This window comes from Schistocerca nitens, chromosome 3 (genome assembly GCF_023898315.1).
Source record: "Schistocerca nitens isolate TAMUIC-IGC-003100 chromosome 3, iqSchNite1.1, whole genome shotgun sequence".
Classification (NCBI taxonomy): domain Eukaryota; kingdom Metazoa; phylum Arthropoda; class Insecta; order Orthoptera; family Acrididae; genus Schistocerca; species Schistocerca nitens.
Genome location: NC_064616.1, coordinates 60491475 through 60516044, shown reverse-complemented (window position 1 = coordinate 60516044; position 24570 = coordinate 60491475). Strand labels below are relative to the sequence as shown.

The 24570-nt window shown below is 41.9% G+C and overlaps 1 long non-coding RNA gene across 1 annotated transcript in view; it reads right to left on the bottom strand.

The window, feature by feature from the left end:
* LOC126249108 (uncharacterized) overlaps nt 1–24570 on the bottom strand; it is a 441164-nt gene that overhangs the window by 351522 nt on the left and 65072 nt on the right. The window contains exon 2 of the long non-coding RNA XR_007545600.1: nt 11809–11857. This is a non-coding gene — a long non-coding RNA (uncharacterized LOC126249108). The remainder of the gene's footprint in view (nt 1–11808; nt 11858–24570) is intronic.

Genomic DNA, 24570 nt, shown 5'->3' with positions numbered 1-24570 from the left:
CACGCGACCGCTACGGTCGCAGGTTCGAATGGTTCAAATGGCTCTGAGCACTATGGGACTCAACTGCTGTGGTCATAAGTCCCCTAGAACTTAGAACTACTTAAACCTAACTAACCTAAGGACAGCACACAACACCCAGCCATCACGAGGCAGAGAAAATCCCTGACCCCGCCGGGAATCGAACCCGGGAACCCGGGCGTGGGAAGCGAGAACGCTACCGCAGGTTCGAATCCTGCCTCGGGCATGGATGTGTGTGATGTCCTTAGGTTAGTTGGGTTTAAGTGGTTCTAAGTTATAGGGGACTGATGACCTCAGAAGTTAAGTCCCATAGTGCTCAGAGCCATTTGAACCATTTTTTGAGCCGTCGTCCTCACGAAAGCGAGTTTAGTGTACTAACCATTGCGCCACCTCGCTCTGCTTCACTCATTATTCAAATGTCGGACGTTTCGTTTACACATGGGGAACATAAATATTTGTTTTAATTATCAAAGTCAGATAGTAAGTCCAGCTTTGCGTGACCACGAAAACGTGTAATCATAAGGAATTGTGCTTTAGAATCAGATTTATTCTGTAGCGCCTCACAACCGCTTTGCGGTATCGGCTCATACCATGCGTAGTAAAATATTCAGGAGGAACTGAAGATTAAAAATAGTTCGACAGTGTTTTGACAGGAAATAAGCGTGTATTAAAACACCCCAAAAGTAATTCTAAATCGATTTTGCTATTAACAAACGGTTCTGGGCACATGCATTTCCATTAACCTTCTGCGCACAGGTTCTATACGTCTACATTTCTGATTGCGTCTCTCGTTGTAGTAATGAGTTACTGTGCGTAGCTAAGGCTAGCGGCTTTAGGTTCTCGTTTATGGGTCACGAATCTATGCTCTGTAACCATAGTCTGCCCACTGCCGCATAGACGCTGGTTAGTCTGATTTATTATGTGTGACTATGTAATATTTTATAATTGTGGCCCGATGGTTCCTTCATGAGTCAATGTAAATCGATTTTCAACTGTAAACAGGGATTTTCTATGAAAGAGCTCTTACTTTACTCTTTTAGGTTCTTTTTCTTATGAGTCTCATACCGGAAATGACCATCCACCAATTAATTACTGCTACACTGGCCTGCTTTAGATAGGTATCTCTGTCGTTAATCAAACATATCGCACTGGAGATTACCTGGTAACAAGTCATAAAAGGCTTTCCCAAGCAGTGCACCACTGAAATTGACACTTCCTAGCATGTTTCCAGACTAACATGGCCGGCCGAAGTGGCCGTGCGGTTAAAGGCGCTGCAGTCTGGAACCGCAAGACCGCTACGGTCGCAGGTTCGAATCCTGCCTCGGGCATGGATGTTTGTGATGTCCTTAGGTTAGTTAGGTTTAACTAGTTCTAAGTTCTAGGGGACTAATGACCTTAGCAGTTGAGTCCCATAGTGCTCAGAGCCATTTGAACCATTTTTTTTTTTTTTGACTAACATGAAAACAGTTTAGAGTTTTCGAAGAACCATGTAAACGTGTGGAAACACGCAACTGGGCTTCAAAACCAGATTCCTTTCCTACGTAAGATTTTCAGTGCTGATTCGAAGTGTAAACAGAGATATCGTACATAGCCCTCAGTTTACAGTAAATCAGCTGTTTTTTCTGGTTTTTGTCCAGACTGTACACGGACAACCAGCTTGACAAATATACGAGTATGTCAGTTTAGTATCTACGCCAGTAGATGTACATACAAATGAGCTGGAGTGGGTCTCGCGGCAGAAATGCGAGGACAGTTATCATGACTACGCTCGTGGAGCGAAAGTACGGCAAAATCTGCTGACGCAGGTGTTTACCTGCCGGCGGCGATAGACCAGGGCAGTCAGTTCTTACGCTGATATCGACTAACACGCACCTCACACACCTAGACTCCGAACAGCACCGTGCTCTTGTTTCCGCGTGCTAGTTGCTTCGATCTTTCCCGCTGGTCGGTTTTGTGGTTTCACCGTGCTTGTCTCTGGAGCTGGTAACGAAATATATATCGATTTATCGACGTTATCCCCAAAATGTCTTTTACCTGGTATATCGATATCAAAACAGCATTATAGAGTGCCGATATTTCTATTTTATAATATATCTTTTCATAATTACCGGTAACTATTTGAAGTTGTTCCTTTCAAATTGTAGTAGAACATAATATTACTTTGTCCGCAGCTCGTGGTCGTGCGGTAGCATTCTCGCTTCCCGCGCCCGGGTTCCCGGGTTCGATTCCCGGGGGGGTCAGGGATTTTCTCTGCCTCGTGATGACTGGGTGTTGTGTGATGTCCTTAGGTTAGTTAGGTTTAAGTGGTTCTAAGTTCTAGGGGACTAATGACCATAGATGTTAAGTCCCATAGTGCTCAGAGCCATAATATTACTTTCACTGTGTGAAGGAGTCTTACTGCTTTTTGAGCTTTCATCACGTCCAATCTTTTTCTTTGACTGTGTGAAGCATGTACACGTGGCACGAAAGAAGAAGTCCGAATGCACTGGGTGGTGGCGGTGTGAACGAAATAACAAAATATGTGTTGTGAAGGAATAGCATACAGTCTAGTTAAGAAACAATTTTAACGCAACTAGTGTACTGTTTTTTCACACTGACATTCTAAAAAATAGTGGCTGAAAATGATGAACAAAATTATAAATTACAAGATTGGTCTTTTTAGTGAGCGGACACATGTCAGGGTAATGCTGATGTAATCTGTGCACGGGGCTACCAACAGAAAATGCGTTTACCTTCACCACGCAGTTTTGACACTACAACTGCCAGGTTTCTGGCGTTGGCAGAAATTAAAAAAAAAAAGAAAAAAAAACAGGAAAGTGGACGTGAAGTGATCCAGACAAATCCGATATGTGACAAAGACGAACGACGGACCTATCGGAGACCTTTTATTGCGCCACTTTACATACAGTTTCCATTGTTACGAAAGTGGTTATCGCCAAGTAAGAACATGCATCCTTTTCCTTTCAGTTCTTGCTTAATGGGAGATAGGCAGGCTGTTAGCTTGTTGATGTCTAATAATAAATCAATACCTAAATTTACAACTTTTAAACCGGCAGAATATTTACAATGTGCAGCTGACTTTTTTATTGACCGGTAAGTCGATATTCTTTACCGTTGATATATCGATATGTCGGTACTTTTTCTGATACATAGAAAGCCGACAGATATGCAATGCTGGCAGGAGCAGTTGCTCCTCCAGAAAAAAACTCAGCTGCAGCAGGAGCAGACACAGGAGCTGTTCTAACAGAAAGCAGAGTTGATCCAATGGGTAGGCTCTTTTCCAACCAACCGAGACACCGTCCGGAGCTCTCGACGAGTCTATGGAGAGGTGGGAGACTTACTTGCACCAGTTCTTGCTGCACTACCGAATAAGGTGTATCGCTGATCTAACTGGTAAGGCCGCCTTTTTATTATCCAGCCCTCTACCGAATCTGAGGATCTTAACTTTGGGGAACTCTGTCAGTAGCTCGCAGCCCGGAGTGGCTGCGCGGTTTAAGGCGTCATGTCACGAACTGCGCGGCCCCTCCCGCCGGAGGTACGAGTCCTCCCTCGGGCATGCGTGTGTGTATTGTTCTTAGCATAAGCTAGTTTAAGTAGTGTGTAAGTCTAGGGACCTATGATCAAAGCGGTTTGATCCCTTAGGAATTCACACACATTTGAACATTTTGTCAGTAGCTCATGCAGTAATTTCGACGTCAAACCCATGTAGTGGCGGCATGGTTGCAGTTTAACCAGTACCACAAGCACCCTGGGCAGTCATAAGCGGCAGGAATCGCCAGTCTGCAAGGTGTCTCGTGCAAGTGTCGGTTTGAATGTCCCCAGTGTGCTCCCTCATAGCCGGACTCGCTAATTAGGGATGTGATCATCTGATTAGCACCCGACCCTTACATCTGCACCTGCACCTACATGATTACTTGCAATTCACAGTTAAGTGCCTGGCAGAGGGTTCATAGAACCACCTTCAGGCTATTTCTCTACCGTACCTCTTTCGAACTGCGCGCGTGAAAAAAGAATACTTCAATCTTTCCGTGCGAGCTCCGATTTCTCCTACTTTGTTATGATGATCACTCCTCGATATGTAGGCGGGCGCCAACAAAATATTATAACACTCTGAGGAGAAAGCTGGTGATCGAAATTCAATGAGAAAATCCTGACGCCTTTGTTTTAATTATTTCCATCCCAATTCGCATATAATACCCGTGACACTCTCCCACGTATTTCGCCATAATACAAAACGAACTGCTCTTCTTCGAATTTTTTCGATGTCCTTCGTCAATACGGATCACACACCGCACAGCATTAGGCTACTTCAGAAGAGGGCGGACAAGCGTAGCCTGAGTATACTCATTAGTAGATCTGTTGCATTTTCTAAATGTTCTGCCAATAAAGCACAGTCTTTGGTTTGCCTCCCCCACAATATTATCTATGTGATCGTTCCAGTTGAAGTTATTCGTAACTGTGATACATAAGTACGTAATTGAATTTACAGCCTTTAGATTTATGTGTTTTATCTTGTAACCGCAATTTAGCGGATTCCTATTAGTACTCGTGTGGATGACTTCACATTTTTCATTATTTAGAGTCAATTGCCACTTTTCGCACTATACAGATATCTTATCTAAATCGTTTGACCATTTTTTTGATCATGTGATGATTTTACAAGATGGTAAATTACGGCATCATCTGCAAACAACCTAAGAGTGTCTCCTAAACCGTTTGTAGAGATCAGGATCAACAGAGGGCCAGTACACTTTCTTGGGGAACGCCAGATATTACTTCTATTCTACTCGATTACTATAAACTGTGACCTTTCTGATGAGAAATCACGAATCCAGTTGCATGACTGAGACGATACTCCATAGACACGCAATTTGATTAGAAGTTGCTTGTGCTGAACGGTGTCCTTCTGGGAATCTATTTGACATCTCCTCCCGATCAGCACTCATTAATTCGTGACAATAGAGAGCTATTTGTGTTTTCGAAGAACGTGTTCACAACAGAATGAAGCATCTGACTGCTGCCCCGTTCCACCTGGCTTCTGTCTCACAGGTTGACTGATTAGTGCAAACTTTTAAAACCCAAAAAATGAAGTCCATGTCTATCTCGAACCACAGTGATGCACTGTCTAGCTTTCTGGAAATGTAGTGGGCGACTACCATTAAAAGGTGTAACGTTCCTTGGGCGTCAGCCACACAACCTCTTGGAATTGTTACACCCTGAGTCGCAAGCCCAGAATGTAGCAGCCTGCTGTGTTTCCCTTGTGGGATGTCTGCTCTTTTGTCTGGCAGCAGGGGAGACTGCTGGGAGTAGTGGTGGACCACAGAGGGGGGCATTCGTTCGTGGTGAATGTTGGTCAGGAAAGCTGATCCATCTTTTTGATTAGTTCGCCCGTCACCTATTGGAGCCGCTGTCTCTTCTCCAGCTAAACCTCCCTGTAGCAAGCTCCCAATTGTTGCAATGTGCACACCTGCCATTGCCCCCACTCCTCCCACCTCACCCCTACTTCCACGGAACAGGGCGTCAGAGGTGATCGCTCCTGGGACTTCCTATGCTGAGCCCATAAACTTGGACCCTGTGCCCTCCACTCACATATGGACGAGTTCTCTCCCTCACTGATACAAGCAGACCATCTGTTCCGTCAGTATCCATAATCTTCCGCAGTTCTGAACTGTCCTTTCCAACGGAAAATGTGTTTAACATACCTACCAGCAGACATACACTATGTGATCAAAAGTATCCAGACACCCCCAAAAACATACATTTGATGATCCACACTCACAAACGAACATAAAATTTTTCACCAGATAATGCTTCCGCATCTATTTATTTAGTCAAAAGTAATTACAAATCTTAAGCCTCGTTATTACTCCCTCATGGTATATGAAACCAGATATATGTAATTCTCTTAGTGTTTAATATATCTAAGAAAAGGATCATACTTAACATGTCTCTAATTATCTAACATGACAGTCATACTGCAGCGCAAGCAGTTATTTAGGTTCTACATGTTATCGTGCGGCTACTCGACAGCGTGTAAAGACAAATTACGTTGTGTCTGTGTTGTTTTTCTCTCAACCCCGTGTCACCAAAGTACAATTCCAACATGTTACTCAAGGCTATTTATCAAACCAACACTAATTAGTTAAGGAACAGTCGCCTGATAACTTCCTTGAGTTCTCTTCTAATTCTGCTTACATGAAATAAAAATCATACATGAAGAGTTCGTTTCCTTTTCATTAGTGTTTGTATTACATCCGTGCATTTCAGCAACCTAATAAGTCAAAGAGCAAACGTAAAGTTACAGACCTGAGAGAAGGAAATGGAAAAAATGCAGTTAAATAGATTTAAAAAGACATTTAGCAGGTTAAAATATTAGTAATAGAATAACAGTCACCTGCATTAGTTAAATTTACTCCTGAAAATCAGGAAAAATTACTCGAATACAATAGGTGGGCGCTGTCAGAAAAATTGATTGTAGCTGAGATATATTAACGCATTGATGTAGGTCAAATTAGGGCGGACATCCAAGTTCCTTATTGCTCACTCTGATTACGAACATGCATAATATGATTTTCCTAGTATGTTTTGATCCAACGTTAGTTGTTGGTTTAAGGATCCATCACACATTTTTCTCTCTTGTTAACGCACAGCTGAAAATAGCGATGTATCTATGTCGCACATGTACCATTTCTCTATCAAGGAAGTTGCACAATGTCTGCGATAATATGTTGCCAACATATTTCTTGTTGTTGGTTCCGCCATATAAACAGTAGATAGAGTGTCGTACCTAGATGATATTGTACGTAGGAACACACGATGATGTTTGGTCGGTACTTAAGTCTAGTGACAGATTTTAGAATCACATGAAGGAATCTGCACTAGAGACCACCCCGAGTACTTTCTACCATTTTCTACAGTTTTTGTTAGACATCAGGTTGTGTTGTATGTATCATATGTAAACGTACACTTCTTATTGCTGTACAGATCATTGGAGCTATTTGGAACATATTTTAATTCTTCAGGTAGAGAGTTTTATGGTGAGTAAAATTCTACATAATTTTATATTTTTAGAATTATTTCTATAATATGGTGAGGTCTAAGACATATTTTGTTGGTCGTGCACCATCTTGTGCCTTGAAACAGAAAAAGGTCTTTTACCATGGAACATGTGATACTTGCAAATGAACTGAGTTTCTTTAGTCTCTTAACAGTTTTACCTGCCATGAATACAATTATTTATGTTAGTTTCAAATAGCTTCTGTTTGAAGATATAGTTGACTTGTAGCTGGAGTTGAGAATACTTCTGCTTAATTTGATTTCATTTACTGATTGTTGCTGTGTAGTAGAGTAATAACGTAACATATGGGCTATTACGTAAAGTTCGTTTATGAATGTTCCGTCTATGCAACTAATTGAGGGCAGTTTGTACGCTGGTAAACAGAAAATATGACGATATTAAGTACAGTATTCACAAGATTTCCTCGATCGCAAGTCTAACACGTGTGAGTGGTTCTGATCTATCTTCCTACCACAGTTGCGTAAGGACGCTCTGTGAGTGTTGCGGGAAATTGGTGTTGAACTTAACAGCCTGCAGCGTAGGAAGATACCATTTCACGCATGCAGAGTTCAGAAGGGTGCAGCAGTACAGACAATGATCTCAATGTCGGTTCCACTGCAAATGCTGTAAAGGAAACGTTACCGCTAACAGAAATTAGTACATGGGCTCAGGTGTAACTATATGTTAGCAAAAGACGAAAATCTTAGATTTTCAGAGTTAAGGTTTATTTTTTCTCTAAGTATGACTTAATGACATAACAATGTTAGCAAAAATACATTCAGAATGGTAAAAATATTGATACTGGGTGTTCACAACTGTAAAGCGAAATTCCTAAACATTCTAACGTTCCTTAATAGTAAGATGGTTGATGACTGTACCTTTGGGTCGATAAAATACAAACAAATTAAATACAGTTGGGGCCAGATATATCAATTAAGCAAAAAATGCACAGTTAAAATACTAAAATTGAATGGGGGTAGTTAAAGAGCTATCACAGAAAACTACACAGTACAAACAATTTAATAACTTCAGGGTATAAAGCACTCTCTAGTGGCTGATCAGTCCTTTTCATTAGATCGGATATCTCGCACTTCTGCTTCAATTAAGCCCGATAATCATGAATATCTTTAACTGCAGGTGATGGTTGAATGTACAAACAAATAATAGTAGAGACAGAGATGATGGCACTTCTGATAGTCAATTGAATATCACTTGCTGGCATAGCCTGAGCGCGTGAGTTTACGTTTCGTCGGCGGTGGCAGTGGCGGCTGCCGGCGTGAGCTGTGAACCTGAGGATCTATTCTGAATCTCTCTCTACTGTTAAACACCAGGCTGATACATTACCTACGTCTTCGGTGAAGCCGAGACTTCTATTTGTTCCCTAGCTGAGTTCATTGGTATGGTACACGGCATTTGGCTGGAATAGAGCGTACGCCATTGCCCTCAAATCGCTCGCAAGTGTTAACTGTCAGTGCTCGGTGCGATTCTCCATACTAGGAGACCTCGCAGTTTAATTCCTTGTGAGTTAAAACGAGCCTGTGAACAGGTATTCAGATAATGTCTCTCACAGTCGTCTCAGCGCGGTACGAGTCGCCTTGCTCAAACAGTCGATGATTTCCTGCAAGAGAATGAGCGAATTCTTCTCTCTACATTTGCCTCTCTCAAAGCTGTTGGCCACGCGTTTTCTTTCTGGTTAATCAGAGCGTTCGTACTTGTTATAACTCCACCCACCAGAGTTTTTGTAGCCTATCACAGGCGTCGTTTCTTCTGCTACGTAATACCAAGATAAACAGCTTTTTCTTTCATGGGAGTTTTAACACAGGTGGCTACAGTGAGTCACCAATGTTTTGAGTTGGGCTTCTCCAGACGATTTTGCCATCTCTGGACGTGTTCCTGTAGATAAACTTTCCGAAGGGTCGTCGTTGAAAGCAGGGACAAGGGCGGCTTTTGCCGCCCTTGGTCTGCTCAACGGCTTCAGCTTCTCATTATGTCCACTAGATGTCCCGCTGTGAATGTTTCAGCCTGCATGGAACGGGTGTTGCCGTCGTAAAATTCTCCTTCCCTCAGAACTGCGTCTCATACATCTACATCTACATTTCTACATCTACATTTATACTCCGCAAGCCACCCAACGGCGTGTGGCGGAGGGCACTTTACGTGCCACTGTCATTACCTCCCTTTCCTGTTCCATTCGCATATGGTTCGCGGGAAGAACGACTGTCTGAAAGCCTCCGTGCGCGCTCTAATCTCTCTAATTTTACATTCGTGATCTCCTCGGGAGGTATAAGTAGGGGGAAGCAATATATTCGATACCTCATCCAGAAACGCACCCTCTCGAAACCTGGCGAGCAAGCTACACCGCGATGCAGAGCGCCTCTCTTGCAGAGTCTGCCACTTGAGTGTATTAAACATCTCCGTAACGCTATCACGGTTACCAAATAACCCTGTGACGAAACGCGCCGCTCTTCTGGGAAATTACTTGTGTGCGCCGGCCGCGGTGGCCGAGCGGTTCTAGGTTCTTCAGTCCGGAACCACGATACTGCTACTGTCGCAGGTTCGAATCCTGCCTCGGGCATGGATGTGTGTGATGTCGTTAGATTAGTTAGGTTTAAGTACTTCTACGTCTAGGGGACTGATGACCTCAGATGTTAAGTCCCATAGTGCTCAGAGCCATTTGAACCATTTACTTGTCTGCAATTACTAGTGTGAGTGTTAGTGGTTTATATTCACGAAATTCCGGCTTGTTTATTCAATCTGCATATCAATAAAATTCATACAATTTCATGTAAATACGTCGTGTAACATATCGATTTAACCAGACTTGTTTCAGAAATTCAATGTGTGGTGTGTTATTTGTTTGACAACTTATGCAACGATTTTAATTTTCAATCGAATATTTGTTCCTATGTATTCAAGATGAAGAAAACTTCACGTACTAGGACTTCACAGCGCGATTCCTCACATAGCAGCATTACAAAAATGTCTGTCACAAAATTTCGTCCTGCGCATTAGGGCATTAAATGGACCTTACAGAGTGGAAATCTGGCAACAATTTAATCACCTGTACAGTAAAACCACTGATACCCTACCATGCAGACTACTTTTAGTAAATAAAAACAAATAACTCTAGATCCAGATTCGAACCCTTGACCTTCTGCATGCTACTCCAAAACGCTATCTACTGCACCACCTGCACAACACGGCACTGTCTGCTGACAAAGGCAGTTACCGGAAATGCCATTGTATGCTACGTGATTGCCAATCTTTAATGTCCATTTGCTGCCTGAACTATGTGCAGGACAAAATTTTGTTAAGGACCGTTTTGTATTGCCAGTATGTGTGGAATCGCGCTGTGAAGTCCGAGTGTGTGAGTTTTTCTTCACCACATATAACCATGTTTCACCCTGGAATATGTTTTCACATTTGGGGAACCCTTAATTTTCCGGAGCAATTTTTGTAAAGTCAGAGAAAACGTGAATTCCGTCATTTAAAAATGGAATAAGAAAATATATCAAACTTACGGTACAGGGATAGCTAGAAGCGAAAGACTGCAACATGTTCCAAGATAGAACACCTATCCCTGTTGTTTTATTCAATAACACCATAAAGAGAGTAGCACATACTTCCAAATTTTGGGAGACCTTCATCTGACAGTCCGCTCCTGCTCTGGTAAAGTGGTTTCTCAATAATCACAAAACTTTGAGGTAAATGGCGCCTCCCGGGAAGAGCATAAATGCGAAAGAAATTCATCCAAACAGTTGTAATGTGCAACGTTTATGAGAGGCGGAGACTGTGTTTATGAATGGTACTCGAATTTCATTGCTAGCCTTTGGTGACAACTGTCGCTACAGCTGGGAGGCCACTGACCTTGATAGGTTTGTGTACTTGTTCGTGTCTGAGTTTGACTGAAAGGTTTAAACTGTCAAGAAAGTTCACTATCGCGAATACATCGTCATACAAGAAATTCATTACGACATTACTCCAGTAATGTTATGTAGAAGCCAAAAATAAATCGTATCCACTTTCTGATTTCAAGTCTTATCTGTTTATTCAGCTATGGCACATATACTTCATTGCTTCTGAATATATATGTATTTTCATTTAATAGCTCATTTTTATTTAATCCACACTGTAATATCTAACGACTGTTAAATTTCACTGAGATACTAACCAGAAAAGTGAAGGATCAGTAGTTACATTTTACAGGGTGCTTTGAACATGTAGAATAACATATTCCAATGTCGCGTCTGATGGAAAAAGAACGGCATTATTTAGTGTGGATCTGGTAATTATTGCGTTTGGTACCGACTAAATAACATCAAAACAATGGACAATGCTAACTGGTATCGCTCTTGTGCAAGAGTGTTTGGATCATCAGAAGAAGCAGACACACGTGTTATAGAAAATAACTACTACGTACTGAATTTTCTGCTTGTCTCTTAGCACCGGGCACTCTTACCACTTTGTTTAGTCATTCTAAAAGTAATAATTACCAGAGTTACAATGATTTGCTATCGTTCTTTGACGAAGAAGACGAGAGCGAGTGAAATACATTAGTTTTTATGTTTGCAGTACGAAAACGGCGTTTCCTGACATGAGTTAATGTTCAGAATTATACCTACATGGTTCCTGCTACGAGTCGAGTGAGCGTTTCATGAGAATTTTGAAAATCCTGTATATATACTATTTTCCGAGATATTATGCAACTAAGCATTATTTTATTTCGTACTTACCGCCTCACTGGGCAGCTGTCCGGAAACTAGAGGAGCTCTATCCGAACACCTGGAATTTGAAAATGATATTTGACAGAATTATTCAAAATGTACAGAAAAACGTTATGTCATTATTTCTATAATAACTAAAAAACATACTGAAGACATCTAGTGTTCGCTAGCATCCAATTACCGCTAAGCAACTGGAAGTTCGTACATTGCATGACATTTTAGTAAACTTAATGGAATTTATCAATAATGGCTTAATTCTAAAGTTCACCAGTTCGCAAGACAAATAAAAGTTTGATGTATGTCCACCATCTGTCATTACTGCTCAACTCAATGACAATATGTTATTAACGTTCAAGATGTCTTGGTTTGACCGTGAATTCTGTATGTGCACCGATATCGTTCACCCTGTCAGCTGAGTATCGTCCCTGTTTGTGTCTATGATTCTGATCACTACCATTACGGATCCATTTCATCCATTGAGACCAAAGGGTAGATTGCACAGGTGTACCTCCTCGAGGTTGATCTGCCTCACTTTTCTCGTTTCGCCATCATCTTTGCTGTGAATGACATTTCATGTTCCTGATATTTCCTAATGACACTGTTTCGATTAGGTCACGTAGAGTGTCCCTACAGATAAAACGAGTGCCTAGTGCAAATATATTAAAAGTATTCGTGAAGATGAGAATAGTAGCTTATTCTTTCTGCGCATCTTAGTTTAAAATGCTCACAAAGTTTCCGTTTTCACATTGGTTGGAAAAAAATATGTGATAGTTTTCCAGAGCAGTTTAAAAAATGTAAGTCTTGAACTATAGCAGCTATAGTAATCCTACAACTTCACGAGCAATCTGAGTGCTTTTGCGCAATGTAAGAGCCGCATTTTATATAAGGTTCTGTATCGATTTCATATAAATGTGCTAGGTGATTGTGATGGGAGAAAAGTTTACGAGAGCTGTCACGGATTCTTAGTCGCTTCAACGTATTAATTTAGAGGCTGGAAAGCTGTTATTGCCTGAAGAGTGATCGTAAATATAGTAATGTTCTGTAAGTAAAGTCGTTATGTGTCCAATTGTTGAAGAAAAGCTAGCAAACGTCCGCGCTTGACAGATCGCGCACGTTGTGGCGGTCTCCACGCGCAGGCAGCAGAAGCTGACAGCTGTCTGCGCTAGAGATACCATCCCATCCAGCTGGCCAGTAATCTACGCAGCGAATGCTGCAGAAGAATAAATACTTAATTGTTAAAAGCAATGGAATCGCGAAATTATTGTCAAAAATTGGGTCTCCTATGGCTACTGTGTGTTAGAAGTTCAGTGTTACACGAGATACTTAATTGTTAAAAGCAATGGAATCGCGAAATTATTGTCAAAAATTGGGTCTCCTATGGCTACTGTGTGTTAGAAGTTCAGTGTTACACGAGATTACTAAGCGAGAACTACGCTGTGAAAGCTCTAGTCAGACACCGTGTATATAAATCACCAAGGGAAAGACGACTGAACGTGGATCTAGTCGCGATCGCAAATATCGTCGATAAATTTGAGTAGATATATTGATATTATTTAGAGTTTGGTCGGATTGTGGACCACGGCGTCAGACGAATTTTGCAGTGTGTCTGCTTTCAGTTTCTGCTTTTCCGTAAGAGAAATTTAGCGTACGCTGAGGTCAATTAATTTCACGTTGTCCTGGTCGTAAGCTTTGGAAAGGTTTAGATATGACATCATACTTCGTGTATGTGTTAATCGTCGCTGGTAGGGCGTAGATATAGTTTATTCGTGGTCACGGAGGTGAAAGGTGACGGATGGCGTGCTGAGGAAAAGTTACGCTCGCTTTGAGGAAGCTGTGTTCACATCTGGAGAAGCTTTGTGTCCATAAGAGTGATAATCAGTCACGGAATTGGACTATTAGTGCGATTCGTGATTTTCCTGGTGTGCACAAGACTCTGAAAGTCTTTGTGGTGGCATTTCGTGGTGTTTCGAGGAACGTACACCCTTTGACATAAAACTCGACCGGCGGCCGGCCGCTTCAGAGGCTAAGTCCGCGCCGATCGCGACATGGGACAAAAAAACTGGCCAATTCGCTAATTCTCTAAGTCCGGTTATCTGCACAATCTGACAACACTGTAGACTGCGGCACTTCCTGGAGGAAAACGTGTCCCATGATAGAGAAACCCTAGGCTGATTACGCCTGTGGTCTAGCGGTAGCGTGAGTTGATTCCGTTCATGATGTCAGTGGATCAAGAGCAGTTGGCATAAAATATTTTTAATAGCCTCTTCTGTCTGAATGCTGAAGACGTGAATGTAATGGTAGCGCAGATTCAATCTATTTCGCTTTCTGATACATCGATATCAAAAGTTTTTCCAGTAACGATTTTGCGGCAGATTTCCTGCAGACTGTCCTCCTCTGGACGCCGTATGCGGCAAAGCTCCGGGATCCATTTGCTGGCTACCGGCTTTATCGAAAGCGCCTGCTCCCGCTCATCGCTTTTGATGATTTAAAACGCTTTATTATTAAATGTTGCTCCACAGAAAATTTCTACAATTTCCATTCACGCTCAAAAGCAACGGAGAGAGACGCCCTGATTAGTAGGCGGGTATTATATTACATTAATCGGCAAGAGCTGAGTATGGCCCGAAATTAATTTTATAGACTGGGACGAAATTAAACCACCTCACTACATTCGATGAATTTATAAATGCTTCATACCACGTTTCATTTCCTTTCAAACTCAATTATTTGTGCAACTTTTGGTCAATGTTCGGATGTTTTCGTCAAGCCAGAGTGAGCGTCTGTAGTGTAAAGTATATTACAGTTCTTGTTTCATTCCTTATGGTAAGTCTATGCGATAAACTGTGTGAGTACCTTGCAATGCATGCTCTGTAGCAGTGCAGGAACACTGCACATTTGGAGTTCCATGTATGGGTTCATGAAGTATTTAATGTTGATCGGAAGTGATAGTTAAGGTCATCAGATTTAAACCAGAAAAATTTGTCGTTTTGGAGGTTTCAGAGAACGGAAAGGAATTGCTAACGCCGGTGTTATAAAACGTCTACAGTTAAATGCTATTGCAAAAATTTAGAAGAGGGGAACTATATTAATCAACATGTGTACTTCATAAACAACCTTCTGACATATTAGACCTATATGACGAACAAAGCTCAAATTTATATTGTTGACAGTCGGTTTGAATCTTTTCAGGATCTATTTTACAGTGAAGCACCTTGGCATTTGCAAAGCAGACATCCATGATATTAACTTAATTTTCTAAGTCGAAATCGGACGAAGATTGATGTTTAAAGGCATTCTTCAGATTTCGTATAAGGAATTTTTACTAGCAGTTTGCAACTCCATTAATTAAAATGGAAAATAAAACGTTGTAGTCAGCGGCTTCTACCGTGATTGGAACTGCTATGTCATATAGTACGATCACTGCAACGTGTAAGGGAACCTCTGAGCTAACGACACACTGGCGGCAAGAGACGGACTATAGTCACTGCGATGTTGCCTGAGCCTCAAAACGCAACCTTAAACACACAAACAGAGGAGGAGGAGATTACTGTTTTAACGTCCCGTCGACAACGATGTCATCAGAGACGGAGAACAAGCTCGGATTAGGGAAGGATGGGGAAGGAAATCGGCCGTGCCCTTTCTAAGGAACCATCCCGGCATTTGCCTGAAGCGATTTAGGGAAATCACTGAAAACCTAAATCAGGATGGCCGGGCGCGGGATTGCACCGTCGTCCTCCCGAATGCACACACAAACAGGTGTTACTTATGTGAAGAACGCCGTTCTTGGAGTCCAGAAATTAAATACACTTTCTAATTGTGTCATCTTACAGGGGATTATATCGTACGAGTCTTCGATGTGGAAAACGAATGTCAAGTGAATTTAGCGAGGTAATGCCGGCCTACACCCGGAAGTAAATGCACTATCAGAGTGTTGACAAATACTTGCTACGACGCTGCCATTTATCGGCTCTCTTACGAGGCAGCTCTTCAGCGAAATGCTTGCCGTGATTCTCCGATACGGTTCTTCAGAGTGGAGACGCGCGCGCACGTTTGGTTTTTATGCGGCGTTCTCCCCTGATGGTTTCTGACGTCGCCTTGTGGGATATGTATACATTTGAGACATTCAATTATCATTAATCCAGAATGATACAAGTTTCAGCTTCCAGCGTGGAAGAAGGCTGTTGACGCCGCCTTATATCATTTCAACGCAGGGAAAGCAAAACGGGTCATTCAATGTTTGTCATTCAACATAAAGCATATGAGATAATTTTCCGTAACGTTCATAATCATCTAAAAATACAAACGAAGTAAAAATACATCGGAAGCTTATTCGAATTGAATATAATGTAAGATACCAAACGCTTTGCACCTCGATGTCGATTTTGTCCACGTGCAATCTTTTGCAGCATACACATAGAATGTCATGATTACCACGAGAATGAAGAAATATGTTGGTAAGGATGGAAGCAAGAAGAGACGCAGTCAACAAATATTCGATTCCTCATGGCATTCATTTCATTTGAGACGTAAGAAGAGGTAAAGCGGGATATTACTTTCGTTAACACGAAAGATATGCCGCACATATTGTTAACGAGGAAGTCTGCGTCTTCATACGTTTCCTCCTTGAAATATGTATGCTCTATTATATACTAAGTAGCCTGATCATTGTTTCAGTAGTGTTACCCTCTTGTTTGACACCGTAACGATGAACAGATTCCAAATGCATATCTGTGCATGAAAGTAGCTGTTGGAACCCTTCCTGGGTTATTTTTTGTGTTTTATTGCTTGGAATTCCTGAAGCAGACCACTGTGCCTTCCCCCCTCGTGGGTTAGGTCTCAAAACTAAACCGCTTTTTATCCAATGGCATAATTTATTCAGACAGCATCAGCACAAGACTATCAAACAAAGCCTTCCATTTACAGTTGCAACACTCTAACCAGCACTGACCGAAGTGTAATCCACGGTCATGGTCCGAAATTAGCAGCTGTCTGCTACTGTGGCAAAGTCCGTACTACACCTTCGATTCCGCAGCTCCATTTTATCTGCTAACACTGTGTAGTTGCAGAGTTGTGCCAGCATGTCTATCCTCACACTGTCAGCTTTATGTATCTCACTTCTCCTGTAGCGTTGATCACGAGGAGCCGAAGTAAATGAGTGTATTCTGCATGACGTAACATTCAGTATTCCCTTCTTTCATAGCCACTCTTCACGTGCATCGATACCAAATAGGAATGTGAAAACTCTTGCGAGTGAGAGAATGACAATAACAATCGTAACAAGAACCAGCAAATAATGAATGATGTTTATTCCAACGCAGAACGAGAATGGCTTTAAATGTAAAAATCTATATCTATATCCATATCTATTGATCTTTGAGTTGGCACAATGCAAATATATTCTTAGCATTTAGTTACTGAATTTAGTTCTGGATGTTTGCAGAGAAAAGGAAAAGTCGGTACTTCTCGCTAGTGTAATATAATGTGAACCAGCAACTACCCTTTCCTTAGAACACGAATCAAGCAGGTCCCCAAGTAGGTACCAAGGCACTGCTGCATTCTGTTCGCTGACATTGCTCTGATGACGGTTAATGCAGATAGTTCCGATTATGAAATACAAAACGTATTGCAGGTTAGTTCCTAGGATAGTAACATTAAATCTGCGTTGTAGACGGCACATGAACGTGACGACTATCCATATTACTCATCAATATAAAAAGACAATATTATGGGAATTTAGCAGGATTACTCAACATGAATTCTGAAATTGGGTGACTGTGCCGCACAGGTGCTAAACGTCGTCAAGAGCATTAGGAATATGAAGATCGTCTTCGACAGCTCGCAACCTTCACATTGCTATCTCCACCCTACCCCAGACAGCCCTCGGTGGAGTTGCACTACGTTGCCGATGTAATGGAATGCCTTCAAACCGACAACAGACCACATATTGAAAAATACAAGCGAATTCTCTTGCAGCGTAAGCTTATTGTGACTAGTCTAAAAATTATTGGAGAGGAACATTGTCCTGTTCAAAAAAAGTAAAATGTTACACACTGTTGACATCAAACGGACATTATCTATGTCCTGTCTTGTGTCCTACTTATCTATAATATCAAGTGTACTATCAAAATGATTATATATAATGGATGATAATGTAATGCATTGATACTAGATGGTGGGTTCACAACAGTATTGATGCGAAAATAAAACAGAAGTTCGCAAAAGTGCAGTTCATTTTCGTACGTTTTCACCTCGAGATGTACAGTCGTGCTCAAAAGTGTCCGAACGACCTAAATGGCATTTCGCCTGATTCGCATGCAACCGGCATAACGCAGCTGTCTAGCAGGTCCTCTAATCGCTCCTTGGTATAGTCGTTTGACTATTGAAAATGGTTCCAACTAGTCACCACTAGAAAACACTGCTCTGTATCGCAATAACTCAAGATGTAAAGTAATACCACGATACTACAAATATCAGGGAACACCTTATCACAGATAAGACTGTCCTTACGGCTTGTAAGCTCACATTTATTGCAATAAATGACACACCTGAAACGTTACCACGCTCATTATTACGTCAGATTGGTAATGAACGTAGTAATTTCGTCGTATTCATGATTTCCTCTTCAAAGTAACATACCGTACTTATTATTTAACACAAAATGACATTAAAAATTTAAGTTATTCACGAGCAGCTAGTTGAGAATATGTATGAACTTCAAATGACACGACGAACCGTCTTGTTCCGCATATGGATTCAAACCCAGCTCATGCAGACTAAGTAAAGATTTCGTGACTGACGGAAGCTAACAGTCATTCCTGATTAGGCATACAGAGAGTGATATACCTCGATTTTAGATAGTATCAGTTAGCAAATATCAACTTTAAATTGCGTAACGCAAACATTTTTAACAGACGCGAATTCCTACCCAGCATCTATTGTCCCTGTTAACGAACTACGAGAGATGTTAAATATTGCTTCTTGACAAGTAACTTACTTGAAATGCCGTGAGGTAAAGCTTTGTGTTGGACACGGATTCGAACCCAGAACCTAATCGGATTGCTATCGAAGCACAGTCAAATGTGACATATCGGATTTTCGCAGCAGTAGCTAGATGTTTTAACTGAAATGACGAGACGAAACATTAATTTTTTCCTTCCCAGGCACCAAACCGGCACCTATCGCTGTTATATTCTAGAGAAACGAACGTTAAATATGGGTTTGTTGCACCACCAGTGACATGTGAGCATGTTTGAATTAGAAATAATATGACGAAGAGTTCAGCGCTCGCTGAGATAGAGCCCCACAAAACGGTTCAAACGGCTCTGAGCACTATGGGACTTAACATCTGTGGTCATCAGTCCCCTAGAACTTAGAACTACTTCAACCTAACTGACCTAAAGACATCACACACATCCACGCCCGAGGCAGGGTTCGAACCTGCGACCATAGCAGTCGCGCGGTTCCGGACTGAGCGCCTAGAAGAGAGCCCCACACATATCGTTGTTGACTACACACAAAGAGACGTCAGCTACCGAATTTATCTCCACCAGCTGCTCAGAATAACATCTTGAACTTACAGTCATCTCGCAAATAGTTCTGTGTCTCACTGGGAGTTAAAAACGTCAGATATCGTTAGTGTTGACAACGAATGAAAATACATTAAAAATCAAAATTATTATCCACCAGCAGATAGGTGTTCTCATGCTAGAGCTTGATAATACATAATTAAATCTTTAGTGCCGGGCCAGGATTCGATCCCGTTGTGGAGATGTTGAGAAATCTGCAGTTTTGAACAAACATCAAATTGTAGCCGAGCTGTGTTGTCACGAAGGGATCAAATTCCGCGTTAAGGGCGGTCTGAGTTGCATTCCCAGTTCAAAACCAATTTTATCGACATACAGAAGCTCAGATAAAAGATGGAATAAGTGTCCTGTGACCATACATAGCGATTGTTTCGTCACTTGAAATAAATAACTAGTATAAGAAAGGTTACTGGTGATAGAGTTTCTACATGTCGCCACTCCAGACTTTATTGTGGTTCAACCTACCGTCTACTTGGCAGAGAAGGAATATCATCTTTAATGTGAATTTTCAGACCACACTGCCATTATATCTTCTTTACTTGGTGTAGCCAGGAGAAAATGGAATCTGTCTCTCCCTATCTAAAATCATTGACAGAAGTGGGAATCGAACCCAGACCATAGGTATAACAACCTACCATCCGTCCAACAGGCCACGAAATCCTCTTCTCTGTCACTCATTTTTCTATCTTAACGCCATAGCGCCACACTGGATGAGAATTCTGACACATAGGATCCCTGTAGTAATTTGCAGCATGTTCAGTAAATTCATTTACTTGGTTGACCGAATCACCATGAACTAGCTGCCTCGGCTACCCAGTGCATACATTTAACTCTGTTTTGTAATCACCGAAATAAAATCACGTAACTGCTACCTACACAGAACTGCCAACAGTGTAGGATGCAGAAGTTTAAATAGGAAGTGTTCCTTTCCACTTGAGCTATTCTATTGCGCTATCTGTTTGTGGAAAACGTCGTTCAGTCCAAAAGAAAAGCTGTAACTGTTTGTCTCTCAGAAGTCAAGACCTGGCCATATGCATCATCTCACAGTGCTGTGGAATCCAAAAGTTCCGGTGGAATAGTTGTCGAGCTCTGGAGCTGTTGTAGCTACGTGTCAGCTAGTAGCGTAGATAAAATGTCGCGAGTTCGAATACATTCAGTGTTACATTTTTTAAAACGCTATTCTGCTCTCTGCTGAAGTTGTCAATCTAATGGAACTTTGAACATAATTCCCTTCACTTCTCAACCCAAAGTAGTCGCATGTGGAAAAAGGGCTAACTACTGTGACATTTTGTTCTATTCAGATTTAATAGGACCAGGCAGCAGATGCATCTCGAAGATGTGTAGGGAGAGCGCATCGTGCCATAATATGTCAGAAAAGTAATTTCTACATTAGCTGTCGTGTGGTAGTGAGATTTTATTCTTCTTCAAACTTTGTTTGACAGCTTTAACTCAGAACAAGTTTTCTACATGCATGTAATCAATAAACTGCATGTGCATTGTCAGACTGTCATAGGTAACATCAGAGAATTCGCATCTATAGTTGATGATTAATTTCTCTCTCATGTTTACTATTGTTTTAACAACACTAAAGGAAACCGTACGAAAATTGTGCACTGTATTATAAGAAATGAATTAAAACTAACCACGATAACCTTACGATGTCAGTCTGTTTTAATAAAACCGAGTATCTGTACACAAGCGTGCCTCTGTCGACACAAATTAGTAAAATACTACTCACTTAGATTTTGATTGGGTCTGTGTTTAATTGGTATGCTGTGTCATAATCAAGAGCTATGCAAAAGTGGAATTTCATAAATATAGTTACGTATTCCTAGAAACCCAAAATTCGCTTGTCAGCAGCGGAAAGAGGCGTTACCTGTTGTGCAGCATTGTAAGTTTTTCAACATTGCACTATGAGCCGAAAGTATTTTCTTGCGATTTCCTTATTGGCGTTTGATCCGACTGCTTGTAGCTCTTTCACAGAAGGGATAAAAATGTTGCAATCAGTGAGACTGGAACTGCGAACCATAATAGACGCTTTTTCACAGGTCAGCACGTTACAACAGAGCTGGCGAAGAGGTATGGGTCTGAGCTTCCTCTTATGAAGGCAATAGTGCCTAGACTCGTAAACCGCTATTTAAAGGTCGAGATTAGTTGCGATTTCCACCTGCAACGACTTTCCTGGGCTGAAAACCGTAAATTTACAATCTTTTGTTACACTTCAAGCGATAATAGCTCAGATTATTCAATGGAAATAACAGGTAAAATCAAGTGAACTTTGAGGCTTAATTCCGTGCACACCAGGAAGTAACTCGTCGATCACAGTGTTGCCAAATCTTAGTTACAGTACCAGCAGGAAGAAGACGAACCGATGTGGTCCTACAGCGAGCTGGGACGTGACCATAGCTGGTGTCACCAAGTCGCGGCTGCTACGGCCTGGAATACGTAATGCGTCTGATTCGCTTTCTGTAACTAGGTTTAGGGACTGGAGCGTAGTTACTAATAATACTCAGAACTGACTGCTAACTAAGCATCATAAATCAGTAAATCTCATTGTTGTTTTTATATTTCTTTCGTAAGTGTACTCAAAACTAAGAAACTCATTCACAGGCGTTTTCGTGCCTCGCCGATAGTCCAGCACAACAAACAAATAAAAATAAAAAAGAATGAGTGTGTGTGTGTGTGTGTGTGAGAGAGAGAGAGAGAGAGAGAGAGAGAGAGAGAGAGAGAGGGAGAGAGAGAGAGAGAGGGAGTGAGAGAGGGAGAGAGAGAGAGAGAAATAAAAAGGAATGAGAGAGAGTGTAAAAAATTGTTGTAAAGAAATTGAATCATGGTATTTAAAGATATCTTTCATTAAAATGACACGTTTCACATCATTACGAAATGTCGTATTCATGATGTATGGAACAAGAATTAATCTAATGTAATCTAATCTAGTCATATCATATTGATGACTATCCATGAAGAGTCATGAATTACCGAAATTTTTGCCAATACCAGTAACCAAATCTAAACTTGAAAATAATAGACGACAATTTTTGTAATAAACCGTGACTCCTATCAAGACCCTTTCGTCCCTGCTATCTAACCACGGAAGATGTCTGATATACCTCCATTCTGAAGTAACAAAGTGTGCATGCATTTAAAGATGAAGTGCATGATGTGAAGTTCTGGGACGGAGATACGAACCCAACACGTAATCAGATTGTTAACTAAGAAAACTCAAATGTTACGTATCGGTTTTTCTTACGAGCCGCTAGGTGTCTGAATCTAAAATAAGGATACAAACTTTTGTGCCTAAGCGACAATCGAACTGCACACCTACTGTGCATCCACGAATATAGCTTAAGTATCAGTTGCTTTCTCATGAACAGTAAGATGTGTGCGTGTTTGACTAGTAATAACGACACCTGTTTCGATTGTTGGCAACACATGAATAGACATTAAAAATGCAAGTTAATTTTCACTAGCAGGTGGGTGTGCACTTGATAGAGCTTGAAATGAAATTATGAATATTTTTGTACTGGATCAGGGTTCAGACCCACATACTTACCTTTGGAGGAGACCTAGAGAAGATTGCAGTCTTGGGAAATGGAACGAAATGATTGAACTATACTGTTCCGAGAGATTCAGATCCTCGAAAGAGGAGATACGAATTCGAATCACAGTCCAGCACCAAATTTTTCAACGTCTCTAGTTTAATCTAGTACAAGTAAAATAAGAGCCCTGTCCCTTTAAATGGCTATCGGTTCATCAAATAAAATAAAATTTTCTAATGTAAGTGAGCTTACTGGCGACTGTATTTCTGTTTACCATGACTTCCGCTATGTCATTTCCCAACGTAAACCGGCTCTGCCCAGTTGGTAATGAAGGAACGTGACGTTTAATGCGGATTCTGGATTGTAACGTCTTTCTCTTGAGGTTACCAGAGGTAAAATAAATCTGTTTGTGCCTCTTAAAAGTAAATGCCTGAACCCACGCATTGCACCTGTGATAGTTCGTTCCACCAGACCATTGTGGCCACATTTCCCAACCCCTGGAGTGTGCTGTAACGGATGATGTGCTTAGCTTACAAAATTAGTCACGGTGGAGAAAATGCGAGTCTATTAAATGGTCAAGTAGAAGCAAGCTTCTGACGCAGAGATTATGCTATTCTCATGTCAGCAGGATGTAAAGACTCTTCTAGGCATCATAGGCTGGATGTGAAGCCATTTTGATTTTTCACAAATTCAGCAAATTTCTTAGTTCGAGAAAATCCACTTCCCCTTGGCAACGTTTACACATCGATTTTGCTGGTCCATTCTGGACTGCTAGATGGTTGGTTGTGGTAGATTCATTCAGTAATTTTCCTTTTGTTGTCCGGATGTCTTCCACGACGTCATCTGCCACCATCCAAGCGTTGTCTGCTATCTTTTGCATTGAAGGTCTTTCGCAGACTATTGTTTCAGACAATGGCCCACAATTCATGTCCGCAGAATTTCAGTCATTCTACAAGGCCAATGGTATTCAACATCTGACATCCGCGCCGTTTTCGCTTCAGTCAAACGGTGCCGCTGAACGATTGGTCCGGACTTTCAAGTCACAGATGTTGAAGTTGAAAGAGTCGCCTTCTCGGGAGGACGCGTTATTGCTCTTCTTGTCCTCGTATCGCTCTCCGCCCCGAGATGGTCGCTCGGCGGCTGAGTTACTCCACGGTCGTCCTCATCGAACCTTGATGTCTTTGCTACATCCGCCGCATCAGGTTCCTGTGCAGCGGCAGCCACCTGCTTTTGCTCCAGGCGACGTTGTATATTATCGCAACTATCGAGGTTCACGGCGTTTGCTCGCAGGGCGCATTCTTCACTGACCCGGCCGCGCTATGTATCAGGTTTTGGGGGCCTCTGGTGAGGTGCGTCGGCATCTCAATCAGCTGCGCCTCTGTCGTCGCACGGGTTCTGCCGCTCCCCGTCTGCTTTCAGCGACGGTGCCGTCCGGTCAGCGCCCTGGGGACCCATCTACTGGCTCGCCTCATCCCCAGGTGTTACCAACGATGCCTTCCATTTTGCCCCATGGCGACGCGCCGCCGCCGCCGCCGGTCCTCCCGCCGGCGCCGCCCGCAGTGGGCGCGGCGCTGCAACCGCCGGGCGCCTCCCTGGGTCACGCGCCACCGATCGCTTCCCGTGACCAGCTGTCCTCCGACATGGAACTC